This window comes from Prionailurus viverrinus, chromosome A1, assembly GCF_022837055.1.
Source record: "Prionailurus viverrinus isolate Anna chromosome A1, UM_Priviv_1.0, whole genome shotgun sequence".
Lineage (NCBI taxonomy): Eukaryota > Metazoa > Chordata > Mammalia > Carnivora > Felidae > Prionailurus > Prionailurus viverrinus.
The window spans coordinates 43,609,668-43,634,081 of NC_062561.1; the positions used below are offsets into that span (position 1 = coordinate 43,609,668).

At 34.9% G+C, this 24,414-nt stretch overlaps 1 long non-coding RNA gene and 1 other non-coding gene across 2 annotated transcripts in view; both read left to right on the plus strand.

Annotated features, from left to right (window-relative positions):
* LOC125173799 (uncharacterized) overlaps positions 1 to 24,414 on the plus strand; it is a 236,021-nt gene that overhangs the window by 35,778 nt on the left and 175,829 nt on the right. The window lies entirely within an intron of this gene.
* On the plus strand, positions 22,671 to 22,802 carry LOC125147538 (U6atac minor spliceosomal RNA). The gene has a single exon (XR_007145233.1). It is a non-coding gene; the product is annotated as a U6atac minor spliceosomal RNA (small nuclear RNA).

A 24,414-nucleotide genomic window follows, 5' to 3' on the forward strand; every position in this document is an offset into this window, starting at 1 on the left:
GGGGAGGAAGTGAGGAGAGGTAGAGGAAGAGTGAAAGCAGCATGCAGGGGATTGCACAAGAAAAACCATTGACTGGAGAAAGGAGAGAGGATGATTATTGCAAGTTTTTACAAGCAGCAGATCTGAGAGTCTGAGGGTTTTTTTTTTAATGTTTATTTATTTTTGAGACAGAGGGAGACAGAGCATGCACGGGGGAGGAGCAGAGAGAGAGAGGGAGACACAGAATCTGAAGCAGCCTCCAGGCTATAAGCTGTCAGCACATAGCCCAATGTGGGGCTCAAACTCACGGACCATGAGATCGTGACCTGAGCCGAAGTCGGATGCTTAACCGACTGAGCCACCCAGGCGCCCCTGAGAGTCTGAGGTTTTAGAAGTCCACGCCATCACTGGGGTTTTGCCTGGTGGGCTTAGTTGTGCTCCTGTGGGGAAGGAGGGCAGAAGCCCAGGAGTAGACAGTGTTGTCTGGTGATTCCTGGGATCACATTGGGAGAGACAGTGGATGCCCTGTTAATTAGCATAGCAGCAGAGGCCCTTGCTGAATGCAGCTACCTGGAAGCCAGCTTTTGGCTGAGCTTTATTATAAATTCGAAGCTTCTGTGTGGTTGTGTGACTAGTTTTCTGGGACAAACTAGCACCAGCCACAGTGCAGCGAGACCCTGCCCCAGAAGATCAGTGTGGGTCCATGCTGTGCTGGGTTCCTGAAATTTGGAAGTTTGAAATCCAGCCATGCGCCTGAGAGAAAATACAGGAGGACTGTGCTCAGACAGACAGATGGCTTGGACATATACAGGATGGAGGCAGGGTTTTGACAGAACTCTCAAACATAAGAGGGGTGATTGTTTCCTCTTCTGTTATGGCTTCCTGAACAGTGGTGGCTTGTATGCCCCCTTTGGGGACAAGAAAGTCAGGCAATGTCATTTTATGTCCCTATCAGCATGGACAGACTTCAGTGAGCAACATAGCACCCTAGTGGAGGCTAGATCCACTTACACTAAGCCCCACCCAAATGCACCCTGCAGGTATATCTTTATTAGGAGAAATTGGTCTGAGAACCAGTGCAGGTAACCCCTTAGAAGACCAGCACAAGCCACCTGCATGTACCAACTCTACTGATAATAAAGTGCTGCAAAGCTTCAGTTCTAGAGCATATAGGATCTAGCCTTTTCATAAAAGCAGACCAAAACACACCTAGCTAAAACTTGCCACACACTGGACCAGGTCCAAAGACTCCCTACTGCAGGCAAGGTGAAACTCTGCAGAGAACTAATCATAGGGGAAAGAGCAGCCAAAACACGACAGCAGAGTGCACATAGAACACACTAAAATAAATTTCCTGAAGCTCCAGGCCCTAGATAGTATATGACCTCTTCTTTATATAGCCATTACTCTCAGGAGGAGGAAACATAACAGGTTTTCCTAACACACGGAAGACAGGTCTAGGCAAAATGCCAAGATGGAGGAATTCATCCTAAAAGAAAGAACAAAAAGAGGTCATGGCCAAGGATCTAATCAAAACAGATGTGTGTAATATTCCTGAATTTAAAACAACATTCATAACGATACTAGCTGTGCTTTAGAAAAGCATAGAAGACACTAGGGAGTCCCTTAATGCATAAAGACTAAAAACTAGTCAGGCTGATATAAAAAGTGGTATGACTGAGATGCAAAACCAGCTGCACATTTTGACAAGGATGGAAGAAGCAGAGAAATGAATAAGTGATACAGAAGATAAAATTATGGAAAATAATGAAGGTGAAAAGAAGAGGGAAAGGGAAATATTGGATTGTGAATTCATTTAGGTACTCAGTGACTCCATAAAGTATAATAACATTCCTATCCTAGGAATCCCAGAAGAAAAGAGGGTAAAAAAGGGAAGAAGTTCTATTTGAGTAACTTATAGCTGAAAACTTCCCTAATCTGGCAAAGAAAACAGACACTGAAGAGAACTTCCATCAAAATCAACAAAAGCTGGCCAATACCAAGACGTATTATACTAAAATTTGCAAAATACACAGAAAAGGAAAAGAATCCCAAAACAGCAAAGGGAAAAAAAAGTCTTTAATGTGCAAAGAAAGACAAATAAGGTTCACCACAGATCTTTTTACAGAAACATGGCAGGCCAGAAGGGAGTGACATGATATATACCATGTGCTGAATGGGAAAAATATGCAGACAAGAATATTCTGTCCAGCAAGGCTGCCATTCAGAATAGAAGGAGAGATAAAGAGTTGCCAAAACAAACAAAAATTAAAGGAATTTGTGGCCACTAAGCCAGACCTGCAAGAAATATTAAAGGAGACTCAGGAGCACTGGGGTGACTCAGTTAAGTGTTCGACTTTGGCTCAGTCTGTGATCTCGTGGTTTGTGAGTTCAAGCCCCATGTCAGGCTCTGTGATGACAGCTTGGAGTCTGGAGCCTGCTTCGGTTTCTGTGTCTCCCTCTCTCCCTGCCTTTCCCTCTCACTTGCACTCTGTCTCTCAAAAATAAATAAAAAATATTTAAAAAAAGGAAAAAAAAAGGAATATTAAAGGGCCCTCAGAGTGGGAAAAAAAGATTAAAAGCAACAAAGACTAGAAAAGAACAGAGAAACTCTCCAGAAACACTGACTTTATAGATAATACAATGGCACTAAGTTGATATCTATCAATAATATCTCTGAATGTAAATGGACTAAATACTCCAACCAAAAGACATAGGATATCAGAATGATAAAAAAAAAATCCATTTTTTTTTTAAAAATTTTTTTTCAACGTTTATTTATTTTTTGGGGGGGACAGAGAGAGACAGAGCATGAACGGGGGAGGGGCAGAGAGAGAGGGAGACACAGAATCAGAAACAGGCTCCAGGCTCTGAGCCATCAGCCCAGAGCCCGACGCAGGGCTCGAACTCCCGGACCGCGAGATCGTGACCTGGCTGAAGTCGGACGCTTAACCGACTGCGCCACCCAGGCGCCCCAAAAAAATCCATTTATATGCTGCCTACAAGAGACTCATTTTAGACCTAAAGACACCTGCACATTGAAAGTGAAGGGACAGAGTACCATCTCTCATGCTAATGGATATGAAAAGAAACCCAAAGTAGCCATAGTTATATCAGACAAACTAGATTTTTAAACCAAAGACTATGACAAGAGTTAAAGAAGGGCATTACATCATGATTCAGGGGTTTTTCCAGCAAGAAGAACTGACAGTTGTAAATATTTATGCCCCCAATTTGGAAGAACCCAAATACATAAATTAATAAATAGAAAACATAAACTCGTTGAAAGCAATACAGTAATAGTAGGGGAAGTTAACACTCCATTTATACCAATGGACAGATCTTCCAAGCAGAAAATAAACAAGGAAACAATGGCTTTGAATACTACACTGGACCAGATGAATTTAATATATACTCAGGACATTTCATCCTACAACAGAATACATTCTTTTCTTTTTTTTTTTTTTAAATTTTGTTTTCAACGTTTATTTATTTTTGGGACACAGAGAGACAGAGCATGAACGGGGGATGGGCAGAGAGAGAGAGGGAGACACAGAATCGGAAACAGGCTCCAGGCTCTGAGCCATCAGCCCAGAGCCTGACGTGGGGCTCGAACTCACGGACCACGAGATCGTGACCTGGCTGAAGTCGGATGCTTAACCGACTGCGCCACCCAGGCACCCCTAGAATACATTCTTTTCAAGTAAATATGGATCATTGTCTAGAATAGATCACATACTATGTTGCAAAACAACCTTCAATATGTACAGAAAGATTAAAGCATGCATATTTTATTACCACAGTGCTATAAAAAACTTGAGGTCAACCACAAGAAAAAATTTGGAAAAACCAGAAATACATGGAGGTTAAAGAACATCCAACTAAAGAATAAGTGGGTTAACCCCTTAGAAATTAAGAAGAAATTAAAAAAAAAGGAACAACAAATAAAGCCTAAAGCTAGCAGAAGAAGAGAAATAATAAAGATTGGAACAGAAATAAATGATACAGAAACAAAAACCACAGTTGTACACATAAATAAAACTAAAAGCTGTTTCTTTGAAAGTTTTAATAAATATGATAAACTTCTAGCAAAACTTATCAAAAAGAAAAAAGACTCAAATAAATAAAATCAAGAATGAAAGAGAAGAGATCACAACTAACACCACAGAAATGTAAACATTTATTGGAAAACATTATGAAAAATTATATTCCAACAAACTGGAAAATCTGGGAAAATGGACAAATTACTAGAAACATACAAACTACCAAAACTGAGATAGGAAGAAATAGAAAATTTGAACAGACCCATAACTAGCAAAGAAATTGTATCTGTAATCAAAAATCTCACAACAAACAAAAATCCAGGGCCAGATGGCTTCCCAGGGGAATTCTACCAAACATTTAAGGAAGAGTTAATACCTATTCTTTTCAAACTGTTCCAAAAAACAGAAATTGAAGGAAAATTTCCAAACTCATTCTATGAGGCCATCATTTCCTTGATTCCAAAACCAGACAAAGACCTTACTGAAAGAATTATAGGCCAATATCCCTGATGAACACAGATGGAACAGTTCTCAACAAGATATTAGGAAATAGAATCCAAGAGTACATTAAAAGAATTATTCACCACAAGCAAGTGGGATTTATTACTGGGCTGCATAGGTAGTTCAGTATTCACAAATCGATCAATGTGATACACCACTTTTAATAAAAGAAAGGATAAGAACTTTATGATCCTCTTAATAAATACAGAAGAAAACATTTGACCAAATACAGCATCCATTCTTGATAAAAACCCTCAATAAAGTAGGGATAGAGGGAACTTATACAATATGTAAAGGACATATATAAAAGACACACAGCTATTATCCTCAGTGGGAAAAACAGCTTTTCCTCTATAGTCAGGAAGAAGACAGGGATGTCTTGCTTATAAACAGCAAGAATTTATATCTTATAGTTGTGGAGGCTGCAAAGTCCAAGATCCAGATACTGGCCAATTTGGTGTCTAGTGAGTACCCAGTGCCTGGCTCATAGAAAGCTGCCTTCTTGATGTGTTCTCACATGGTGGAAAGAATGAGAAAGCTCTCTGGGTCTCTTTTGTGAGAACACTAATACCATTATACCCTCATGGTATAGTTACCTCCTGATGTCCCTGTCTCAGAATGCCATCATTCTGAGGTTGTCCAGTGACTTTTTCCAACTTTTATGGGGAGAGGGAGGGGCAGAAACTATATGTCACTGACATCCCTGTTCCTTGTAGTATGTTCAGCTTTAGCTCTCTAAAATTTGTATTTCTTTACTGATGTTTTGTATTGATGAGCCACTTTCACATATTCCTTTACTTCTTTAAGTATACATTCCTTCTCCTGGAGTGACTCTAGTCCTTTTTGGAGGACTAGGAGTAAACTCCAGAAAGAAAAAAAAAAATTAAGAAAAGTGAATAGGGTCTAAGTGACCTATAGGATATCAAAAGTGGACCACATGTACATTTAGGGAGTTCCAGAAGGAAAAGAGAGAAGCAGAAAGAATATGAAGAAATAATGACTGAAAGTCTCCCAAATTGAATGAAAGATGTAATGTCATAAACATCCAAGAAGGTCAAAGAACTCCAAATAAATAAATACAAGGACGTTACAAAGCAAGGTACAACATGATCAAACTTTGAAGACAAAGACCTGGATCTTGAATGCAGGAAGGTAGAAATGACTAGTCACATACAGGCAGTACTCAATACTGAGTACTGTTCAATATAATGAACAGCTGATTTCTTATCAAAGTCATAAACTTCTAGGAATGATTATGAAATAAAGAGAAAAGGTACAAGTTATTAATATTAGAAGCAATAGAAGTAACATGCTATAGATTTTACATTAAAGAATGATTAGGGGTTATAAATAATTTTATGCCATTTCAATAATTTTGGAAAAAATAAACACATCTTTGAAAAACAGGAGTCACAAAAAAAGACAAAAAATAAATAAAAATGTGAATATCCCTATATCTATAAGAAAAAATTATTCATAATTAAACCTTTCTCTGCCCCACTCCACCACAAAACTCCAGGCTTAATTGTCATCCCTAGCGATTTCTCCCAGATATTTAGGAAGAAATAACACAAATCTTACATATTTTTTTCAGAAAATAGTGGAGAAGTGAACACTCCTGACTCACTTTTTGAGGACAGAATTACCCTGCTAATAAGTCTATATAAAGATATCACAAGAAAATAAAACCATAGATATAACTTTGATGAATATCCAAAAACCCTTTAAAATTATTCCTATTAAAATTAGCAAATTAGACTTAATAATACATAAATACTACTTTCCCAGCAAATTTGATATACCTCCTGAGTGCAAGGTTAGTTTAATAGTGGAAAATCAATAAATATACTTCATCTCACTAATACAGTAAAGGAGAAAAAATCATAATCTCAAAATAGAGTAAAATCATTTGGTAAAGCTAGACACACATCCTTATCCTCATCCATATTAACTACAAGTAACATCTTCACCTTGTAACATAGCATTTACAAAAAGATCATACAGTAAACATTAAACTTCATGGCAAAAGTCTAAATATGATTTCAAGAAAAAGGTAAAAATAGCTGCTCTTACCATTTCTTTTTTAAATTTCTTTTTAATGTTTATTTATTTTTGAGAGTGAGAGGCAGCACAAGTGGGGGAGGGGCAAAGAGGGAGACACAGAATCCAATACAGGCTTCAGGCTCTGAGCTGTCAGCACAGAGCCTGATGCAGGGCTTGAACTCACAAACTGCGAGATCATCACCTGAGTCCAAGTTGGATGCTTAACCAACTGAGCCACCTAGGCACCCCATGCTCTTAACACTTCTTTTGACATTAGTTCTGAGTAGTGTAATAAGCCAATCAAGATATATAGAAATCATTGACTTAAGAAATCAAGAGTTGTTTTTATTCATAGATTATGTGACCATGTATTAAATAATTCTATAGTATCTACAGAAAAACTGAGAAGGACAAGGTTGCAAAATACAAAATTGATATAGCAAAAATTAATTTTATTAAATAGAAGCAATGAACAATTTGAAAAGGAAAATATTCAAACAAAAGTTTACAATGGCAAAAAAAAAAACAAACTACATAAAATGGTTAGGCATAAATGTAATGCACTATGTAAAAGGTGTATAAACTGAAAAATACAAAACTAGAAGACCTAACTAAATGAAAAGATACATCATATTCATGTTTTGGAAGACTTGGTATTTTTAAAATTTTTTTAATGTTTATTTTTTATTTTTGAGAGCGAGAGAGAGAGCACGAATAGGGGAGTGGCAGAGAGGGAGACACAGAATCCCTGAAACAGGCTCCAGGCTCTGAGCTGTCAGCACAGAGCCCCACATGGAGCTTGAACCCACAAACCGTGAGATCATGACCTGAGTCGGCTGCTTAACTAACTGAGACAGCCAGGTGCCCCTGGAAGACTCAGTATTCTTAAGAAGTTAATTCCCCCCAAATAGAACTATATATTTCTTGGGCAGTCACATTTGCAACTCCATCAGGTTTACTTTTCAAATTGAGAAGCAAATTATAAAATATGTAACATACTTAAAGACATGGGAGACCCAAAAAGGAGTTTGAATGACATTCAAGTTGAATAACTTGAATGGTCTTATTTTAAGATTTGTTACATTGCATCATCAAGACATTATGTGGTAATTGTGTAAGGATGGACATATGGGTAAATATAAGGAGTGAAGATTTTGTTTTGGGGATGCATGTCGAATTAACTTCCATCTTCCTCCATGTTTTCTGTACAGCTGTTAATGTGATTCTTACTTCAGTCATTAAATAACTTAATACTAGTGGGATGTCTCTGCAAAGATGCAGAAGACACAAGTCCCTTTCTCACAACCCACTTCAAAGCTGTTCTCAGTTTTTTCTTCAAGAAACAAAAACAAAAATATCTTTACTGTTTTTCAAGAATGCAAATACCTGTTCCAGAATAAACCATTAAAAAAAAATTAGGAAATACAATGTTTTAAGAGCTCATTAAATGAGTTTCACCAGAGGTTATGACTGCTGCTTTTATAGTCACTACTTTAAAAATATAGCTTCTTTTCACAACGTGTGATATTCCTTCTGTTATAGGTTATCATGTATATTTGGCAAAATGTTATCACAAACATAGACTTAACATATTACTTTAAATTTCTCAGATGTCCAAGAGTAAAGGTCAGGAAAAATATGGGGTAAAGAAACAGAATGAAGAACACATGGAAAGTTTAATGTAGGAGGCTTAAAGATGTATGATTAATGTCTAAGTATAAATGAGATATTCTGTAGCCTTATTTTCATAATGTAGCATTTCTGATGTAAATAGTTTATCATAATAAATGTCAGATAACATCGGGTCTGTGTGGGATGGAGTTACACTTAGGTCTAAAATGAGGTATGTCTCTTATAATGAGGGACAGTGAGAAATACCGTATGTTCCTTGCTTTCAAATTAGTAGTTCCATCTGTTTAAGTAGTGTCAATTTTATCCAGAGATGCATGGTGATTGAGGATTCTGGAATGTGATAAACACCTTTCTTCTAGTATATGATAATTTCCAGGCTACTGAATCCAGAAAGTAGTTAATGCAAAGTAGCGATATGACACAAGTAGAATATACCAGAAATCACAAAATTTGAGTTCAAAGTCTGAGTTACTAAATCACACATCAGTAATTATGCCAAATATTACTGTGGTCAAAATTGTCTACTTAAGTTTGATGCCTAGTGTAAAATGAAGATATGTGGCTTTGTTGAAACTTACTAAGAATTTTAAGACAGTGACACCAGAATGTTAAAGCAAGAGTGGGTCCCCTTTACCCATGGGATCTTACGTAAACTGCATATATTCTACATCCATAAAGCCAGCCCTGACATTTAAATATTCCATTAAATTTAAGCTGTGACATCAAAACTAATTTAAAGAAGCTTATTACAGGTTTAAAAAAACCCTCAATGGTAATTATAAAATTTAAATAAAAGAACCATATTTATATGAATATTAAGTTGAATGTGCAAAGTGCATCTTAAAATTAATTGAATGTGGTGTTTAACATAATTTGGCCTCTGAAATGCACACATTAAACATATAAAGTAGTAATTTTCCTCTTCCCACTCTGCTTGCTGCTACTTCTTACATTTTTTTGTTTTGTAAACTTGTTAAAGTTCACACATAAGTTTGCAGAATTGCATACCTTTAAGTATACTTAAGTGGCAAAGAGCTTATTGATGGGAAGTTTCAAAATCCTATAGGAGTAGCCACTAGATTCCCTCAGGGTTTTGTGCCTTTAGCAATGATCTGACCTTCTATTAATTGCTATAACTGATATATTCTACAAAATAGGAGGTACGCTGTAGAGTCAGATTGTTTAGATTCACATCCTAACACAGTCAATATCTTCATCTCTGGACAAGTGACTTGTTAATTTTTTTCTAGTTGTTTATCTGTAAATTAAGTACTCCTATTAAGACACTTATAGAGGTAAGTACAAATAATACTAGTTATAGAGTTATGAGAATTAATTGAAATAATCTGTGGGAATTTTTTAACATCGTTTTAATGTAATATTTATTGAATAAAGGTTAGCTACTATCGTGGTGTGCATTATTTTCTAATATTTTTGTGTTACCCATGAGCCATAAGGAATTAGTTCCTTCTACTGTACAGGGAATAATTACAAGGGCTGATAGTGGAAGAGATGAATGGTGGAGAATTTTTTTTTTTTTAAGGAATGGTACAGATTTGAAAAATTCTCAAAGAATAACTAGAGCTGCTCTTTTTTTAAGTTTATTTATTTTGAGAAAGAGAGCAGTTGAGGGGCAGAGAGTGAGGGAGAGAGAGAATCCCAAGCAGTCTCTGCTTTGTCAGCACATAGTCCAACACAGGGCTCTACCCCACAAACCAAGAGATCATGACTTGAGCTGAAATTAAGAGTCAGACACTTAACCAACTGAGCCATCCATGTACCGCAAGAGCTGCTGTCTGTCTTGAAGACTGTTTAGAGATTCTTACTAGGTACCTAAGAATGTTACCTGACTAAAATATATTTAGAAAGTCTAAGATTTAGAGTCCATCATAAGCATTATTTATGAGTATAATTTAGATAGTTCTTAAACAGGTAGTGCTTCTGAGTAACAAGACCAACCTGTATGTAATGTTTTATATATTTTTTCTAAGGGTAGGCTAACTGTCTTACTGTCTTCAACCATTACCCCCACCCCACAACTCTTTTTGCAGGATTAAGTCTGTACTGCTGGGTTGCCCAGTCTTTTCTACTTTTATTTCTATGAAGTTCTATATTGAAATAATAGCCAATATCTTTCCAAAAGAGGCATCCCCTTTTGGATAATGAGGTTAGGGGAAATTCATTAGCCTTATTTGCTAGTCCCTATGATTTTTTTTAGCCACTTTTTAATCTTTATACATCCCTTAAAGCAAAGACATGTATACATGAGTCAGTTTGAATGGAGTTTATCAGAGTTTCATGGTATATCTGAACATGAACAAGGCTCTTGTTTTATTTATTTATTTTTTTAAATTTTCTTTTAATGTTTTTATTTATTTTTGAGACAGAGAGAGACAGAGCATGATCAGGGGAGGGGCAGAGAGAGAGGGAGACACAGAATCTGAAGCAGGCTCCAGGCTCTGAGCTGTCAGCACAGAGCCCAATGTAGGGCTCAAACTCACAGACTGTGGGATCATGACCTGAGCTGAAGTAGGTAGGACACTCAACCGACTGAGCCACCCAGGAGCCCCAAGGCTCTTGTTTTAAATATCTGTTACTGAGTGACAAATCCCATGAAAACTTAGTGGCTTAAAATGATAAGAATTATTTATTATTTCTCTTTGACATTTAGATTAACTGGGCTCAGGGAGTAGTTTTAGCTTAGTATCTCACATGAAATTGCAGTCAATACCTGGATCTGAAGCCCGGACTGCATTGGATATCCAATATAAAATTTTTCACTCACATGATGGGTGCCTTGGTACTCCTTTATCTCTTAACACATGGTGTTTTAATCTCCATTTGGGCTGCTGACAGCTTGATGGTCTCAGTATCGTCTCATTTCTTACAAGGTGGCTGGTTTCTAAAGGAAAATATTACAGGACAGCTTGTAGGAAGATACCAGTCCTCTCAGTGACTAGGCCTACATGGCCTGGGTCACGTACATCATATTTGATTTTTCAGAGCTGTCACACGTTAGGCCCGATCCAGAGGGTGGAGAGATAGACAGTGTTTAATGGAGGAATGGCATGTGTCTACTGAGAGGGTAGAAATGAATGGTGGCATATTGGACACAAGCTCTCACAACTCTCATGCAAGGACCATAACCTTTTTCTTCCTCTCCCCATGCTTTACTTTCTTCCGCAAACATATATTGACCATCCACAGTGTGCCCCAAATGCATTAGGCATTAAAGTCATTTATCCCCTTTTATTTATTGTTAGAAATGCACTTCATTATACATCAAGTGATTTTATCTTTTCCATGTCATCACCTATTTTCAGTTTCCATTAGAAAGTACTGTATTTATCTGTGCAAAGAAATTTTAAAAAGCATAAATTATATTACGTGATGTAATGATCATCATACAATATGATTTATTGTATGATGTAAATCATACAATAAATGATCTATTGAATGAAAAAAATCCATCTATTTAACTGTACACATACATTATTTTCTCTCCTTATAATTGTTTTTTTTAATCCTATGTAAGCATTATTAATGAAAACACTTAAAATAACTTCTTTAATATTTTGTTTCTTACCTAGCACAATATTCAATGCATTTCTATCAAGTAAGTAATTCTAAAAAAAGAAGGTGTGTTCCAAAAACCTAATAATAGTCATCTTGGTTCGTTTGCTTACTTTCCTGTCAGCACTTGTTATTAGTACCTGATTGAGAAAACATGCTTTTGAATTTGAAAGTCCAAAGAAATTCTACTTCAGGTAAATAGAAAAAGGTATTCAAGGGTAGTTTCCACCAACATGTAATTGATTACAAATAACATGTACATGTATTGGCACCATGAGAATTTTGTGAGAGTTAATTATATCATGATTCTAAGTCACCTTGAAAATATATAGAGCTATGTTAAAGAGAAAAGAAGGCTAATAATATGTCTATAGTAAAATGTTTGCTCCTATGATAATGAGTGACAATATTTTCTGACAGCTCTTCTGGAAATTCTTGTTTTGTTCCATCATTTTTGTTCCTTTGATATTCAGCTATATATAACTCACACTATTTTCTAACCCATCAGCAAAAATATTCAAATACAAACAGTAGAAATGTTAATGCAAGCAGTGAAGAAGGTTTGTTTTCTTCTTAAAACTCTGTGATTTAATATGCAGTTTACAATATGTGGTTATAATTCTTTCTCTCATATAAGCTTTCAAAAATAAAAAGGTATATTTTCCTTTGATCTGAAAAAGGAAAAGTAGGAAAGGGTTTATCTTCTTCAACAGACTTTTTTTTTATCCTCAGAGAAATTAACATAGCTGTGGATTTGCTTCAGTTGAATAACCTGCTTTTAATGCACAAAATCAGACATGGAAGGTATTAGGCACTTATGTTTAGTGAGGGGAAGGGTTTAAGATGTCTTAGATTCTCCTGAAAGGATACACTGAAGCATATTTGTAATTGCTGTGGATAGATGTATACACTTGATTTTCAGCTATATTTGCTTCCACAGTTTAACACCATATATTTACAATATTTATAGGTTCAAAAGTGAAATTACACAAAATAAAATTTATTGGAAATATGGTTTAAAGAAGACAAACATGAACTGGAAAAATTCATATTAAAATTATTTCTCTGGCTGTTACATAATGTTATGTTGGAAATTGCCTTTTGTTTTGATTGTAAATAATTTCAAATTTTTTAACCAGAGTTTGTTGTTTATTAAATTCCTACTTATCTTCATAGGATTTAGTTAAGGTTATAAGATTCACAGGTTGAAGAATATAATCATGCTATTCTGACATGAGAATCCTATGGTTAAAACTTCACAGGGCTTATTAATAGAGTGAAATTCACTATATAAATTCTGACTATATATCTGGTTGGTTATTAGTAATATATTTGAAGATTGGGTTCTAAAACTTTGTAAGTATTAGAATATCTTAATAGAGGGTTACAGATAAACACTTAGAATTTGGGGAAATCTAAAAAGACTGCTTGTCTCAAACTGTAGTCCCTACTAGCTTGCCACTTGTTTGAACTAATTGTTTTATCACTTTATCTTGTGACCAACTATACACCTAACATTGAGGCGTGTGTACTCTGGTATATATCCCATACTGGATCATAGAGTAAGAAAAGAATGTCATGAAGCTTTTCCACCATGTTTTCTTCTAGACGTTTTATAGTTGTGGATCTTAGTTTAAGTATTTAATCCACTTTGAATTCACGTTTGTGTATGGTATAAGATAGAGGTTCAATTTCATTCTTTGGCATGTTGCTATCCAGTTTTCCCAATGCCATTTATTGAAGATATTATCCTTTCTCCATCCTATTCTTGGCACTCTTGTCGAGGATCAGGTAATCATTATATCGGCTAGTTTATTCCTGGGCTTCATCCTGTTCCATTGATCTGTATGTCTGTTTCTTATGCCAGTGCCATGCTATGTTAATTACTATAGCTTTGTAATATAGTGTAAAATTAGGAAGTGTGATACCTCAAGTTTTGTTCTTTCTCAAGATTGCTACAAAAGCCTCCCACCCCATGGGGTGCCTGGTTGGCTCAGTCCATTAAGTGTCCAACTTTGGCTCAGGTCATGATCTCGCGGTCTGTGAGTTCGAGCCCTGTATCGGGTTCTGTGCTGACAGCTCAGAGCCTGGAGCCTGTTTCAGAGTCTGTGTCTCCCTCTTTCTCTGACTCTCCCCCATTCATGCTCTGTCTCTTTCTGTCTCAAAAACAAATAAACGTTAAAAAAAATTAAAAGCCTCCCACCCTTTTCCTTTTTTTCTAGCTGTCCAGAATCCAGACAATGCTAATTCTTTAAGGGCTCTGTCTTAGATGAGATAGAAGCCATCCCCTTAGGGAGCCCACTGAAAGGCAGGGGACTGTAGCCACTTACATACCCCATCTCTCCCTCTCTCCACTCTAAGGAGGAAGTTACAGCTCAAGGTGCTTTCTCTCCATGCTGAGCTTTGCCACCTAGGAGAAGGGACTCTTGTGGCTAAGGTGAAATTGTTCTTCTTGTCTGTTTCAGTGCATTTTTTCTTGGTTTTGTGCCCATCAGAGTTACTGCAACTTAACTGGATTCTGGAGCTCTCATAAAGGTATTTTAGTCTTCATATCATTGTTCAATTGTATTTCCGTGTGAGAATAAGGGCTGAAACTTCCTTTTCTACTATCTTGGTGATGTCATTACCCCGAGAACTGCCACTGTTGTCTATTTCATTCTTCTTCAGAAGTCATTTTGGTGAACATTTTTGAGAGGCATTTCCATAAAAACAAAATCATTAATATTTAGGCTTAAAAACATGGCTGCTAATTTTTGACCCTTTCTATGGAAATGGAGGATTCATATTCTCTTTCCATGAAATTGGGAAAATCTATTAGTGTTTGGAGTAGTTGAATACACTGGAAATAAAGCTAAAGCAGAAGTGATCATTTAGCTTCTCCCTTGGGTTCTAAAGAACATTTTCTTTTCAAGCCCTGAGATGTCATATCAGAAGGCTCACCATTCTGAGGTTAGACTACTGAGAGAAGCTCAAGTTCCTTGGGAGGCCTCACATAGACATTTCAATAAACAATTCAGATATGCCTAATCTCCTAGTTAGCCCAGACTAAGTGTCAGTCTTGTGAGTGAAGAACCCTACAGATGACTCCAACACCTGTCATTCAACTAACCCCAACCAATTTAAGCCTTTCCAGTGAAGTCGCCAAACACTGTGAAGCAGATGCAAGGCATTCTTTCTGGGTTCTGTCTGAATTCCTTACCAACAGAATAAAATAGTTGTGGTTTCATTCCACCAAGCTTTGTAGCAGATTGTAACTTAGCTGTTGATAACTGGAATGATATATAATTAAAAAGTTTAAAATGTTAAGTGTTGCTAGTATAATAACATGGATATTATTTTTTAAATATTTTCATATCTTCAGAACTGGGAGCAGAAAGATGGCTTAATTTAGTTTGAGATGTTTAAAATTTAATATGCTTGTGAATCACCTGAAATCTTGTAAATACAAAACTTTTGACTCAGTAGTTCACGGGTGAGAATGAAATATTACCTTTCTAACAAATTTCCATGTAATGCTGATGATTCTGGTACATTGGCCAGTTTCTGAATTGCTACTCTTCTTCCCTCATTTTGAATTTGAGAAAATTGAGATTTAAAGTGATTAAATAGTTGTCTAAAATTGGCAGTAAATGATGGTAAGCCAGGTTGCGTTTTCTGGCAGAGCCTATGGTCCTTGGTTGTGGGTTATCAAGAGGGAATTATAAATGAAGAAGAGCATTATTTGGTGATAACATCTCTATTAGTCTCTATGTTAAGTACATATATAAGTTATTTTACTTTTTCTTCTCTACAATACTTTAAAACAGACAGTTTTATACTCAGATTGAAGAAGAGAAAGTTAAGATCTAGAGAGTTGAAAATGACCTATTGGAGGAGGTTGATGAATCAGGGCTTGAACCAGGGCTTTTGGGCATTGAAGCTTTGATTCTAATCATGCATAAGCTTTTCATGGGCGCTTGAGGATGGGTGGTCATGCTGAAAACAAAATGAAATAAAGATAGAAAGCATCATAGAAATCAATGGGATGAAGGAGAATATAATTTATGTTTTATAACTCTACCAGGAACTACATCTATTTATACTATAATAATATTATTTAGACCACTCTTAGGATTGAACAAAACACACACTTTTAGTTTAAATCTAGCTATAAATTTTAATGTTTATTGACTTATCTACCCATTTATTCATTCAATTAAAATTTATTGAATAAAATACATTCCACATCAATTCTGTGTAGTTGGATACATATATGAACAATAATATAAAGTTTCCCACAGGATGTATTTAATTTAGCAGGAAATATAGTCTTAAAATTAACTGCAATAGTATGTGATGAATATTAGGATAGGCACTATAAGGCAGTTACCTAGCAGAATATATGGATGTATGCAAACTAATCTCACATAGTTGTGAGACTAGAAGAAGTAATACAATTTAAGGTGTCTTGTATATAGAAAAGCTCAATACATGCTATTTTTCAATTTTACCTTCTTTTATGGCTGCCTCCAAACAGTCAAATTGCATTAACCTGATTTAGAATAAGTTGATTTCTTTTCTCAGTGAATTACTAGAAGTAATATGATATGAAAATGTGGTTAAAATAGTATTGGAATTGTCTTTGGAATAGTCTTACTGTAGGGAGAATAGGGACAAATATTCATATGCTTTTTTATCTTAAAATATAATATTCAAAAATTGAGAAACATGGTTCTCATATAAATATATAATGAATATGTGTCAAAGAGTTTATTCAACTAATTGGTGAGGAAACCAGTTGGATATTAAAATTGGTTCAGAGAGCATTTGAAGTGCTATTTATAGGCAATTAATAAAAAATGTTAGTATAAGATTACTAGGTTAGATACAAACTAGTTAATAATTTATTACACTACAGTATAATAAAACTAAATCATTAGATTTTTTCCCCACTGAATGATTATATTTATATCAATCACACAAAAATCTGAACATAATAAGGCACTTCACCAAATCTGGATACTTAAATGAATTGTGTAAATATTTCTCCATTGTGATTATAAAAGTCTCTAAAAGTTATTCCTGACTGCAAAAAAAAGGCTGGCTTTATTTTTTTAGCCTGATTGTTTACATAGATGCAGCAGAGTATTGACCTCCTTGAGTTTGTACTATAAACCTAGAGTGATATAAATCAATTGGGCAACCACTAAGCCAGAGTATTAACCACTGTCCTGAAAATTTAATATAGTATTGTTTATGTGTGAATTACTCTCATTTTGAGATGCCCCAAATTTGCTAAAGTTTCTGGTCTTTGAGGAAGTGAAAGATTAGGTCCCAGCAAGCCAGACATCCCGAGGGCTTAGCAGGCATTGGCTTTACTTGGAAAACCAATTCTTGAACCTGATTGAAACAGAAACAAAAACAAAGATAGAAAATTATTAGAGAAGAAAAAAATAAATAAAAGATAAATGAGCTAAGAAAGTTAAAGTTCTGCCACTTGGGATTTACTCTGGAATAAGAAAATATGTGTCAGGGCTTAAGCCTCCCATAAGGTATACTTTTAAAATGATTGTCAGGTTACTCCCTTGGGTGTATTAACAGGACAAACTCTAAAACTATTGAAGTGTAATTTCCCAAAAGTTAAGAACATAATTCCTAAAAGTAAGTAATGAGTATGTATTAAAATTTTATTCAAGTCATTAATAGGAGATCCATTAAGATTTTCAAAGTTGTTCAAAGACCAAGACACACTAGGTATTTACCTGTAATATAATAAAGGAGTTTTAGGATAAATTTCTGGATGAAATACAAAACGGGTTGAAATCCAACAGAGTATTTAGTCTAACCTTTGGAGTTATTTTCACTGCACAGAAATTACATGCATCTTGACTGGAAAAAATATGGTGGTTACTATGTAATTTCACAATATCTGTCATTATTAATCAGTAGTCTTAATAGATCTTATTTTTTTAATCCAGTGAAGATGAATTACTTTTTTTCCCCCTGAAGATTCATAAAAATCAATACATTCATATTTTTGGAAAAGCATGTAGTGGATAATCACTGCCAAAACCCCACTAGGACAGATTTCCTCCCAGGTTAGCATCCTAATGTGTCTTTTTCTTCATCCCATCCCTCTTTTTTGCTTAATTTTTGTCACAATTGAAATCCACTGTCAATTAAGAGCCACTTTTTTAAGATTGCCTTGTAAATTAGTGGGGGGGGGGGGGAATCTGATTTAATCAGAAGACTTAAATTTTTATTAAATTATTTAATAACAAACCATATAATAAAATTCACATTCATTTTTTTAAAGATTTGCCATTTAAAAAGAAGAATGTATTTTTAGATGCATAATAATTTCTTTTTTTTAAATTTTTTTTAACGTTTATTTATTTTTGAGACAGAGAGAGACAGAGCATGAACGGAGGAGGGTCAGAGAGAGGGAGACACAGAATCTGAAACAGGCTCCGGGCTCTGAGCTGTCAGCACAGAGCCCGACGCGGGGCTTGAACTCACGGACCGTGAGATCATGACCTGAGCTGAAGTCGGCCGCCTAACGGACTGAGACACCCAGGCGCCCCTAGATGCATAATAATTTCTATACTAAGCCTGTTGAGAGGCTTCTGAGAAACTTTCCTGAGAGTCTTTGGGACCTCATGATTGTGTGGATGCTTATGAGTATGAATGACTATAAAACATATAAGACATTCCTAAATTTTTTTAGACAGTATCTCTGAAATATCCAGTATGGTGTATTTCATTTATGACTTTTTGGGATCATATAGTGGTTATTGAACCCTCAGCATACCAGGAGAAATAGAAATGAATGAATATTGCCATATATTCTTTTTAGGGAAATGGAATGGTCCTTGGCATGATGAGGTTCTTCCCACAAAAATGCTAACTGGAAATAAATACCACATTTTCTGTTTGTCCTTAGTTATTCATTATATGATTTATAGATTTTCTTTTTTCATTATCCATTATGTGATTTATAGAATTATATGATCAATTTAACTATTAGGATTAATGTCAACAATGCTTCATGAATACTTTTGCATTCATTTTGATTCATATAATAATTGTAAAATGTCTTCATTTCAATTTTCTTCACTTTTCTATTAAAAGGATAAATTAAGACATTTGAATTTTCAACTACCCAGTGAAATCCAAAGGCAGAATATAATACATTCTTGGAAGATGATGCAGTAATTTTGGCAATACACTAAGAAAGCTGAGAGATGATCAGTTTCTTATTATATCATCTTTGTAGGTGATTCCATCATTCTTTTCCATTTTATTTTTGTTTTAGACTTATTTTAGCATGGTTGGGAATAAGAAATGACCAGTAATGAAATCTTAGGGTAATTAAAAAACAAAATATTTCAATGTATGGGAAATACAGTTAGCCCTTGAACAGCAGAGGGTTAGTAGTGCCGATCCCCTGTGCAGTCAAAAACTGTGTATATAGGGGCGCCTGTGGCTCTGTCGGTTAAGTGTCCGATGTCGGCTCAAGTCACAATCTCATAGTCTGTGAGTTCAAGCCCCGCATCGGGCTCTGCGCTGACAGCTCAGAACCTGGAGCCTGCTTCCGATTCTGTATCTCCCTCTCTCTCTGTCCCTCCCCCACTCACGCTCCATCTCTCTCCCTGTCTCAAAAATAAATAAACATTAAAAGCATTTTTTTTAAAAACTGTATATAACTTTGACTCGTCTAAAACATGGCTGCTAATAGTCTACTGTTGACCAGAAGCTTACACAAATAGTCAATTAACATATATTTTATATTTTATATTTGTTATATACCGTATTCTTACAATAATGCAAACTAAAGAAAACATCAAGAACATCAGGAGGAAGAAAAAATACATTTATAGCACTGTACCGTATTGAAAGAAAATCTGTGTGTAAGTGGACTGACACAGTTCAAGCCCAGGGATCAACTGTATAAGAGCCAATATGTGTGTTAGATGCATAAAAAAGAGACAGTGAATGTACATTTTAATTGTGGGATAGAATGAGTTTTATTCAATTTAAAAATACTAAATAAATTTTCTACTTGTTCTTTGAAGGACAGCTAAGATAGAATAAATGTCATAAAATAACAAATATTAAAAAGAGTTAGAACTTTTCAAAAAAGAAACTCAAAATGAAAATTGGGTCTAGTGAACCCTGACGTCCTACCATGTAGAGTGATCCTACCACTGTACGGGTAACAGGTTTATCAATCAGGATCAGTTGCATGGTCATATTAGAAGACAGAAAGCTAAAAATACATATGGTTTTAAATCAGTGTGAAACAATTTCATCTACCAGTCATGTGTAAGTAAAATCCCAGTTGTAATTAATATAATCACACACAAAAAAGCAAACATACTCTTACACACCCCTAAACTATGTCTAACCAATGTTCCATCTTATAGAATTAATAATATCATCAACAAAATGAGTGCAAATTGCTAATTTCATGATAAGGTAATCATTATGGTTGATTAAAACCCTGTAGGTAGCATTTTTTACTTTTCATTAATAAAAAAGAATACAAAAATATAATTAACAAAAATATAATTATACAAAGAATACATTTTCAAGTATTCTTTGTATTATTGTACTTCCTAAAAATATATTCATTGACATAATCTTATAAGTTATGTATATAGGGATGAGATAACTAAGTAATCTTGGGAAAAATGTTTTAAAGTAAATCTTAATACTTTAGTCAAAAATAGACTTTTTGTATGCATGCAATGTCATGGAATGGCATTAATCCATTCAAATGTCATTTACCATATTATGTATCATACTATATTAAATCATAATAACCTGCTTTTTCCTCTGTATCCAATTATACTTTGAGCTTTATAAAACCAACTAATATATATTTACCTACGCCTGACACTGAGAGACATGGTATAGTAGAGACTTAAATACATTTCTGATGTTGCAAATAGGATTTCCAAAATTTAGTTAATTAATTTATTCATTAAAAAATATTTATCAAGTGCCTGCTGTGGTTTGGGCACTGTTCTAGGCCTAATCTCTAAGAAGTCAATAAAATTTTCTTAGATGAATGGGCATGTAAAATAAAACCTACCTGTTGTTGTAGTAAGTTAGCTTCTTAAAATGTCAACTTCTCTTTACCTAGAAAGGAATTATAACCTTTGTTTAGATATGGTTGTATTCTAGATGAGTGGATGTTAGATAAATATCTCAGTTTGAAGACAATTTTACTTCATTAGTCAAGATTTTTAGAGGGGAATGTTCTGTTTTATTAGTCAGGAACTATATTTTTCCTATGTTTTGATAAGTTATTTACTTGCTATAGTTGCTTTAAATAATTTTTCTGGAAGATATGTTTATTCAGGCATTCAAAAGTAAATAATGCCATAACAAATTAATAGGTTTGGGCTATATCAACATATTCCTTCTGTATATTATCATACCCTTTATTCTTGTTTGATTGAAATCTGTTATACTGGGCTTATTTTTTCTACATAGGGATTTATACTTTTATGTGTAGTCCAGTGTCTTTGTAGAATTATCTTAAAGATTCAGGGGTGCCTGGTTGTCTCAGCTGGTTAAGCGTCCACTTATTGATTTAGGCTCAGGTCTTGATCTCATGGTTCATCAATTTGAGCCCTGCCTTGGGCGCTGCACTGAAGGACAGAGCCTGCTTGGGCTTCTCTCTCTTCCCCTCTATGTCTGCTCCTCCTCTGCTCATGCTCTGCCTCTTTCTAAATAAATATAAACAAACGAACTTAAGAAAAAAAAAGAATTATGTTAAAGTTTCAAATTCTACCAAAGATCTATGGGTGGCTGTAGATCATTCTACACTTAGAATAATAAAAATAATTATTTCAGTTGTGCTCTCCTATCTCGTTCAGCAGTTTCACAATACCTTAAACATATATTCTTTTTTTTTTTAAACATATATTCTTTAAGATGCTATTTCAGTTCAATAGTATCTTAATGGTATTTCACTTTTTCATTTAAACGCTTTCTTCTTAGGAAGAATTCACTATATGAATAAGACTAAAATTATAGAAATCTAAGAAAAAGTATTTACTAAAGAGGGATATAGGATTGTGTCTTAAGGGGATATTAGGATTCTAGTTATGTATGTGCATAAAAAGATAATCTTTTGAAATACTGTTCTTAAAAATATTTTGCCACACATATTTTAAAAATTCACCTTTTTTGTATTTCTCAAGTAATACTAGGACTGTGTATGCTTATTTTTTATATTTTAATATTAATGGCAGAGATGGGAAAGACATATAAATTCTTAAATCTAAAGTCACATCTCTGCTTTAAAACACATTACTGTTTAAAGACAGTATTTCAGAATGTCAACATGAATGGAAGTGTCAAAATGATGCTTAATACTAATTTGTTTATATGTGCTTGACTGCACTTAGATGGTAAAAAGGTAGGTATCAAAAATAAAGATTATTTTGAGACACTGAAGTAGGTTTCTTTTTGTTTTCATTGCCATAAATACCATTAGTGTTAATTGGAGATTTACATGTGCATTGAGAGAATAATATACCTCATTATTCTTGAGTAACAGCTACTGACTTTTAAAGGCCATTTAGAATGTATGACAGGAAACAAATAAAAGCATTCCACTTAACTTTTTGAAAGTTATTTTCATATACCAGAAAATGAAACAAAAGGCTTCATGAATATTCCACTGCCATAGTTTTAATTTTATAACTTCCACAACAAAACCTTTAGAATTCCCTTTGTAGCTTAACTAGCTGGGGAATATGTGAAGTAAGTATATCTTAAGTCTGCTTTGTGGTAGGTGACCATGGCCTAGAAGAGTATATGCTATTTACTTTGTTGTTGTCGTTTTAGGTATTTAAACCATTAGAAATCCACTGATGTCTCTAGTGTTCAAATAATTAAGATTTTGTGATGTGTAAAAGGAGAGAAGGTTATAGCACTCCTGTTGATTGACAAGGATGAAAGAGGCCCTTGGTCCTGACAACATATATATGGGTAAGGCATTGCTACCTACTTTGTGGCATCTAACCATCATTTTTATAGGCAATGAGGATTTAAGAGTGTGCTTATGATGAGCGTAGGGTTGTGTATAGAAATATTGAATCATTATATTGTACACCTGAAACTAATATTACACTGTATGTTAACTGGAATTTAATTAAATACTTAAAAATAAACACATAATTAATATTTCTTGAAAGATCACCTTGGCATATTACAATAAAAATAAGTAATTATTGAGCACATATATGACAGTCACTATTTTTTAAGTGCATTTCAAGTATGAACTTACTAATACTCAGCAACCCTGTGAGGTCAGTATCATTATCCCTATCTTATAGGTGACATAATAGAGGCATCAAAAGGTAAGTTAACTTGCCTAAAGTTAACACACATAGTAAGTGGTAGAGTTAGGATTTGAACCCTGGTCACATGACTTAACAAATGGAGCTTGATGTAGTTATATTGGCTCAAATGAGTTGGCTTTGTCCTAAAATATGAACACACTAGTTAACAAATTAAAACCTTCTAGTTAATCCAACTTATTTTATTTTATTTTATTTTAATTTAATTTTATTTTATTTTTAAGTTTATTAATTTATTTTGAGACAGAGAGGAATAGTGTGCATGCACATGTTGGGGAAAGGCAGAGAGAGGAGAGAATCCCAAGCAGGCTCTGTGCTGTGCTGTCATTGCAGAGCCTGACGCAAGGCTTGACCTCATGAACTGTGTCCAACGCATTTATTTTAGGAGTCATGTTAGATAAACTATTTTTACGCATACTTCATAGGATTATTTCAACAGTCACTCATATAGTTTAGGAAAATATTTCTTCCAACCTCACACCATAATCTTCCTGAGAAGTTTCTCCAGGGACAATTTCAAAGCTCTTGTAAGAGCTAACATGTACAGAATGCTTTTCTAAGACAGATGCTATCATATGCATTTTTTTTCATATATTAAATCCAGGAACTACCTTTGAGATACAGTTGCTGTCCTTTTATAGATAATGAAAATGAGGCAGAGAAAGGACAAGTAATGTTCACATGTGAAAAGAATTTGAACAGAGGAAGCCTAATTCCAGAAAGAAGACATGATGTGACTGAAGAAAAGTGGATATTGAGTTCAGTGAGCCTGGATTTAAATCCCACGTTATAGTGCCATAGAGGGAGATAGGGAGGGAGAGCATCGTCTTGTAGATAAGTTAAACAGAGTCAAGCCAAAGAAAGTTGGTCTGCTTTTTATTTTTGTCATGCACAGGCTATTTTATTATGTTTTTAATTTTTTTAATGTTTATTCAGTTTTGAGAGAGAGAGTGTGTTAGCAGGGGAGGGGCAGAGAGAGAGGGAGACACAGAATCCGAAGCTGTCAACACAGAGCCCGATGGAAAGCTTGAACTCTTGAACTGTGAGATCATGGCCTGAGCTGAAGCTGGACGCCCAACTGACTGAGCCACCCCAGCGCCCCATGCACAGGCCATGTAAAAAAAAAAATGCCAGGGATGAAATAATCCTCCCTACTGCCTTCTGAGGTGGGATGCTCTACCTTCCTTTCATACACTTTTACCAGGACAGACCCTTAATTAATAACATGTTTTGAGCCTTGATTAATGACATGAAAATAAGATTAGAAACAGGTAGTCCACAGGATT